Here is a 7,282-nt window from a genome sequence, read left to right on the forward strand (position 1 = left end):
ATTCAAAAGCATCAATTCTTCGGCACTCAGCCTTCTTCACAGTCCAACTCTCACATCCATACATGACCACAGGAAAAACCATAGCCTTGACTAGACGGACCTTAGTCGGCAAAGTAATGTCTCTGCTTTTGAATATGCTATCTAGGTTGGTCATAACTTTTCTTCCAAGGAGTAAGCGTCTTTTAATTTCATGGCTGCAGTCACCATCTGCAGTGATTTTGGAGCACCCCAAAATAAAGTCTGACACTGTTTCCACTGTTACCCCATCTATTTCCCATGAAGTGATGGGACGAGATGCCATGATCTTTGTTTTCTGAATGTTGAGCTTTAAGCCAACTTTTTCACTCTCCTCTTTCACTTTCAAGAGGCTTTTGAGTTCCTCTTCACTTTCTGCCATAAGGGTGGTATCATCTGCATATCTGAGGTTATTGATATTTCTCCTGGCAATCTTGATTCCAGCTTGTGTTTCTTCCAGTCCAGTGTTTCTCATGATGTACTCTGCATAGAAGTTAAATAAGCAGGGTGACAATATACAGCCCTGACGAACTTCTTTTCCTATTTGGAGCCAGTCTGTTGTTCCATGTCCAGTTCTAACTGTTGCTTCCTGGCCTGCATACAGATTTCTCAAGAGGCAAGTCAGGTGGTCTGGTATTCTCATCTCTTTCAGAATTTTCCACAGTTTATTGTGATCCACACAGTCAAAGGCTTTGGCATAGTCAATAAAGCAGAAATGGATGTTTTTCTGGAACCAGCAGTACTCAGAGACAAATATCAGAATTCCAAACCTCTAAAATGTGCCATTTGCAGTTCCAAATAATAGGAAAAAATCTAGACATGCAAAGCACCAGGAAAATATAACTCATATGCCATAAAATAGCAGTCAATTGCCACTAACCTGAAGACGGCCCAGATTTTGGACTTAGCAGATATATAAAGCTATTATCATAAACATGTTCAAGGATTTAAAGGAAAATATGGCCTTCATGAACAAATCTCAGCAGATAAATTAGAACTTGAAATTAGATAAATTAGAACTAAATGGAAATTCCAGAATTCACAGGCACAAGTGAAAAAGTAAGTGGATTCAAAGAAGATTAGAAATGACAGTAGAAATTACTTGAAGACAGATCAGTAGAAACTATCCAATCTAGGGAAAAAAATAAATAAAACAAAGAGGACTTCTCTGGTGATTTAGTGGCTAGGAATCTGCCCGCCAGTGCTGGGGGCATGGGTTCCACCCCAGTCTGAGAAGGCTGTACGTTCAGCAGGGCAACTAAGCCTGCACACCGCAACTGCTCAGCCGAGGCGGCCAGGAGCCTCACATGCCTGGAGTCTGTGCTCCACAGCAGGAGAAGCCACTGTGGTGAGAAGCCCGTGGGTCGCAGTGAGGAGTGGCCGCCACTCGCCACAACTGGTGAGAGCCCGCACACAGCCACGAAGACCCGGTGCAACCAGACTAAAAAAGTTTTTAAACATTTTAAAGAGAGAGAGGGAAATCTAAAGAAAATTAGCAAATGTTCAGAGACCCTTGGAACAAAGTCAAATGGCCTGGAATATGTGTAGTGGCAGTCCCAGAAATAAAACAGAGTGAAATGAGGCACAAAAAGACTGAGTAAATAAAACAAAAAAATCCCCAAAGTTGAAGATCTCCATATAATAGGGAGAAAGCTATTTACAGATCCAAGAAACACAATAAATCCCAAATAGAATAATTACAAAACAAAACCCAAAAAAAGCCTGAAAACCTGCATATATCGTCATACTACTGAAAAATAGAAAATCTTGAAAGCAGCCAGAGAAAAGAGCATGTTACATATACAGGAGGAACCCAACACTGATGGCTGATATCTCATCAGAAACAAAAGAGATCAGCAAATAGTGGGAAACGATATTTAAAGTGTTGGAAGGAAAGACTCATCAACTCAGAATGTTATATCCAATGACAATGCCCTTCAAAAACAAGAGAATTGAAATAAAGGCATTTTCAGATCAATAACACACAAGGATATCAAACCAGTCGATCCTAAAGGAAATCAGTCCTTAATATTCTTTGAAAGGACTGATACTGAAGCTGAAGCGCAAATACTCTGGTCACCTGATGCAAAGAGCCAACTCATTAGAAAAGACCCTGATGCTGGAAAAGATTGAGGGCAGGAAGAGAAGGGGGAAGCAGAGGAAGAGATGGTTTGATAGCAGCACCGACTCAATGAACATGAATCTAAGCAAACTCTGGAAGATAGTGGAGGACAGAGGAGCCTGGCAGGCTGCAGTCCATGGGGTCACAAAGAGTTGGACTTGACTTCGCAACTGAACAACAACAACACAAGCAAAATTTATTGCCAGCTGATCTACACTGCCCGGATGTTCTTCCGGTTGAAGCTTCACCCAACTGAAGACAAGAGTTTACAGGAGGAATGAAAAGCGCCTAAACCAGTAAAAAAGTGAGAACACAACCTCATACCAGCGTCAGGGGCCGTGTCAGTCTCCTCCAGTTACCACACACCGCCTCTGGCATGGTTTACATAACGTCCTGCGCGCTTTGGGGTCAGATGGGTGAGTTGAATGGGAATGCGATGAGGCAGGACCCCCGCATGCTTGAGTGTTTTGTGACGCACTAAGTCTCTGCAGCTCCTCCTGGGGTGGCATTGCTTCTGCCTTACTGCCTCAGCCAGGAGGGAACAGTTTCAGGTGGTTCCACTTGGCTCCTCCCACCGAATGACTCCTTTTCTGCAGGTCAAAGAATCAAAGCCAGGGTCCTGCCAGCTCTGGATTGCAGCCCCACGAATTACACAATAAGGGACCGAGAAAGGGATCGCAGGTGATCCCTGGGGTTCGCTGGGCATGGACTCGGGCCAGGACTCCGTTTATCACTGTCACTGGGGTCAGCAACAGAGTTTCAGGTCTCCTGGTAGCAGACCCTGCATCCAACCATCCTTGAAAGTCTTTTCTCAGGACACACGTACCATGATCAGTAGCCGTATGTCACCTTGGGGAAGGATCCGGAAAACAACGACGGCATCAACGGGCAGTGACATTTACAGGATCCTCCCTCAAGGAGACTTGACTTCTAGGTAATCGATCAATAGTGTCCGGGTCTGTGGACGGGGCCAGAGCAACCATCAAGTGTATCTTCCTGGGTCCACTGGCACCCATTACCAGCTCCTGCTCGCTTCATCACCTGGCATATTTCTCCTCTGCGGACATGCTGATGGCCAATCCTAGTTATCAGCCTTATCAGTCAATGTATTGAGGGGCCATGGGTTCCATTAGGGAGGACAAGTGTCAAGGGTCTTGAGTGAGGCTCTGGGGAATCTCTCAGAGAAAGGGGACACGTCCCCTCTGTCGGGGTAAGGAGATTGCTTCTGTTGATGTGGTGGGAGCCTGTGTGTAAGTGTGACTGCTGATTTCAGGGTGCAATTCCATACCCAGCCCGACCTCCGTGGCACCGCAAACTCAGAAGTTAACATTGTCAGCCAGGGGACTTCCCAGGTGGCCCAGTGGCTAAGACTTCAAGCTCCCAAAGCAGGGGATCCCAGTTTAATGCCCGGTCAGAGAACTAGACCCCATGTGCCGTAACTAAGAGTTCACATGTCACGACTAAAGATCCTGTGGGCTGCTACAAAGACCTGGCACAGCCAAATAGTTCTTTTTAAATTATCAGACAATAGGCTGCCCGGATGGTAAACAGAAACCTGCAGCTCTAAAGACGCACTGAAATCCCTGGCGTGTTCTGGAATTCATGCCACAGTCTGCCTCATTCCCAGGTGGCTCAGCAGCAAAGAATCTGCCTGCAATGCAGGAGACCTGGGTTCAATCCCTGGGTCAGGAAGATCCCCTGGAGGAGGGCATGACCGCCTGCTCCAGTGTCCTTGCCTGGAGAATCCGGTGGACGGAGGAGCTTGGTGGGCTACAGTCCATGGGGCCCCAAAGACTGAACGTACTCGTGCTGCCTCATTCCAAACCTCTCGATCTGCCTACTAGACAGATTTTGTTCTGAAAACTCAGGACCACCAGCCCAAATGGGCCTCCAGTTACCTGAAGAATAATTCGAGTAGGGTGAGTGAGGTTCAAGGTTGTTTAAGGAAGAGGCCCAACAAGCCAGTGGACTCAGCACAGGCCCCTGTGGGCTTCACCATGGCCTCCACGGGCAGGAAGGTTGCTCTTTCCCCGAGGTTGCTTTCTAAAATGTAAACACAGCTTTTCTCCTCCTCCTCCTCCGTCTTCTCTTTCTTCTCCTCTTCCTCCTCGTCCTTCTTCAGTCTGTGGGATTTTCCTCCTTGACTGTACAATTTGCTAAAAATGAACATTTTGACAAGAAAAATATGTGGGCACCTAGGCCAGGAGGGAAGATGTGAACTCTCTGCCTGCTGTCCCAGAGGGAGTTGGGGGAGCGGGGGCCGGCCTCGCGTTCCTGCCCCCCGGTGGGCAAAGGGACTCCGCCTGGCTTCCTCACAACGCCCGATGAGGCCGCTGTCCTCAGTCCTTCCTGCAGGCTGGCTCCTGGTGTTCCCGACCACCAGCCCAGCGGGAGCCCTCATGGTGATAAGTGGGAAAAGGACCAATTCAACCATCCCAAGTCCAGTATTCCCAGTGCCTGGCCTTAAGCCATGTGCCCTGGGGGTGGGGGCCAATGAGGCTACAAGACAGCTCAGAAGGAACAGGGTTCGAGTTCAAAACCAGTCCTTTGGACTCCAGACCTCTTGCCTTATTTTTCTCCACTCCGGCCCAGAGGCAACGCTAAACACCAAGGACATGGCTAAAGGCAGAGAGAAGCCCTGTTTGGTCAGAGAACTCCTCAGCCAGAGGATTCAGGGATGGAAAGGAGCCCCCAGTCAGGCTGCTTCTTACCACCTGCCCAGGTGTGAGCGGTCTGGGTCCTCAGGGAGTCTGGAGGGGCCTTAGGGGTCTTGGGGGGTCTCTGTGGTCAGGGAGGAACTCAGGAGTGGACCTTGGGGAATCTGGGGGCCAGTGAGGGGATTTGTGATCTCAGTGGCCTCAGGGGGCCTTGGTGGTCTGGGGAACCTCAGGGAGTCAGGGGGGACCTCGGGGAGCCTGGGGGACCTCGGGGAGCCTGGGGGGACCTCGGGGAGTCTGGGGGGAACTCAGGAAGTCTAAGGGGATCTCGGGGAGTCTGGGGGACCTTGGGGCATCTAGGGGATCTCAGGGAGTCTGGGGGGACCTTGGGAAGTCTGGGGGAACCTCGGGGAGTCTGGAGGTACCTCTGGGCGTCTGAGGGGCTGTAGGGATCTGGGGGATCACTGTCTTACTGAGAGAAACCAGTAGGGTTGGGGAACCCCAGGGGTCAGGGGGCACAGATCTTATTCCCCAGATTCAGTTTCATGGTGGGACGTCTTGCACGCTTGCAGCCATGTGCCACTTCCTACTCAGTAAGCCCAGCGTGAACAGCTCCAGGATGGGAAGCCAGGCGGGGGATCAGGGAGCATCCCTGAAGAAGAGAAGTGGCAGACGTGCAGCCAGAAAGCCTTTCAACTTTCAAGGTCAATGCAGCCCCTCCAGATGCTCCAAACTTAGGAGGCAGACAGCAGCGGTGAGGGTGCCTTGGGGCTCTGCATCCCTGACCACAGAGGTCACTGTCCAAGTGAGTCACTGACATGTTCCTGCTCCCTGCAGCACAGGGCTGGGCGCCAGGGCCCCGAGCAGGCCATCTGCTCCCGGGTTCCATCAGCGAGGCCACCTGGCTTCAAAGGAACCAGAGTGAAGTCACAAACAGAAAATCTGTGTTTAAAAGCTCAGGGCCCTTGGGGTCACCTCATCATGGGAGCCTGGACCTGGGCGGGGCGGGGAGGCAGTCCTGCAGTGGCAAGGCACACAGCAAGGAGCCCGGGGAGCCTGTCCAGTTCATCCTGAGCAGATGGCCTGGGGCACCTTCTCGGATGTGTGGCCCATTCATGACTTTCCTGGGAGGTTTTTAAAGTTTTTATTCATTCCTGTGACCACATCCTCCAGGAATCACATCCACAGGGAATCATCCAGAATGCTCTGATTTCAGGGCTCAGGTTTGCATTCCTCGGGTGGGGGGGTTGAAAAGGTCACCAGGGAAAGGGGTCTGCGTTATTTCTGTGACGGGAACTTGTTATTGTTGTTTGCTGTTTGGACGCTAAGTCGTGTCCAACTCTTCGCAACTCCACGGACTCAGGCATGCCAGGCTTGCCTGTCCTTCACTCTCTCCTGGAGCTTGCTCAGACTCATGTACATCGAGTTGATGATGTCATCCAACCTTCTCATCCTGTCATTTCCTTCTCCTCCTGCCCTCAATTTTTCCCAGCATCAGGGTATTTTGCAATGAGTCAGCTCTTCGAATCAGGTGGCCAAAGTATTAGAGCTTCAGCTTCAACATCAGTCCTTCCAGTGAATGTTCAGAGTTGATATCCTTTAGGATTGACTGGTTTGATCTTGCTGTCTAGGGGACTCTCAAGAGTCTTCTCCAGGACCACAGTTCGAAAGCATCAGTTCTTTGGCACTCTGCCTTCTTTATGGTCCAACTCTCAGATCCATACAAGACTACTGGAAAACCATAGCTTTGACTATACGGACCTTTGTCGGCAAAGTGATATCTCTGGTTTGTAATATGCTGTCTAGGTTTGTCGTGGCTTTTCTTCCAAGGAGCAAGCATCTTTTAATTTCATGGCTGCAGTCACCATCCACAGTGATTTTGGAGCCCAAGAAAATAAAGTCTGTCACTGTTTCCATTTTTCCCTTTAATTGGCAGCAGCTAACGGAGACCAGCTGGACACAAAGAGAACACTGGCTCCTAGGCAAAGATGCAAGATGAATAAGACACCCGCCTCCTCGACAAGGTTCTCAGTTTACTGGGACTTCCCTGGTGGTCCAGTGGCTAAGGCTCCACGCTCCCAATGCAGGGGGCTGAGGTTCAATCCCTGGTGGAGGAACTAGATCCCACACTCCTCCCCTAAAAACAATCCTGTGTGCCACGACAAAGACTAAAGACCCTGCGTGCTTCAACATAAGACCGAGCACAGGCAAATAAATAAATATTTACGAGAAAACAACCCCCAAAAAAGAAGTTGACTGTTTAAGGGCTGTGATCTCCTAGGTGGACTAGAGAAGAGGCAGCCCAGCCTGATCTTGTGCTGCAGAGTCAGAATCCCACCCCCACCGACGGTGCTTCCTGGCCTCAGCCCCGTCCACCCCATCAGAACTTTCCTCCGCATGAAGACCCTGGGCATCCCCTCTGCATCCCTGAAATAAATCCCAAACTCCCTGGCCTGACTCCCTGCCGCCTCTACTCGGGCCCCACCCA

Source organism: Oryx dammah, unplaced genomic scaffold (assembly GCF_014754425.2).
Source record: "Oryx dammah isolate SB20612 unplaced genomic scaffold, SCBI_Odam_1.1 HiC_scaffold_15, whole genome shotgun sequence".
In the NCBI taxonomy this organism is placed as follows: domain Eukaryota; kingdom Metazoa; phylum Chordata; class Mammalia; order Artiodactyla; family Bovidae; genus Oryx; species Oryx dammah.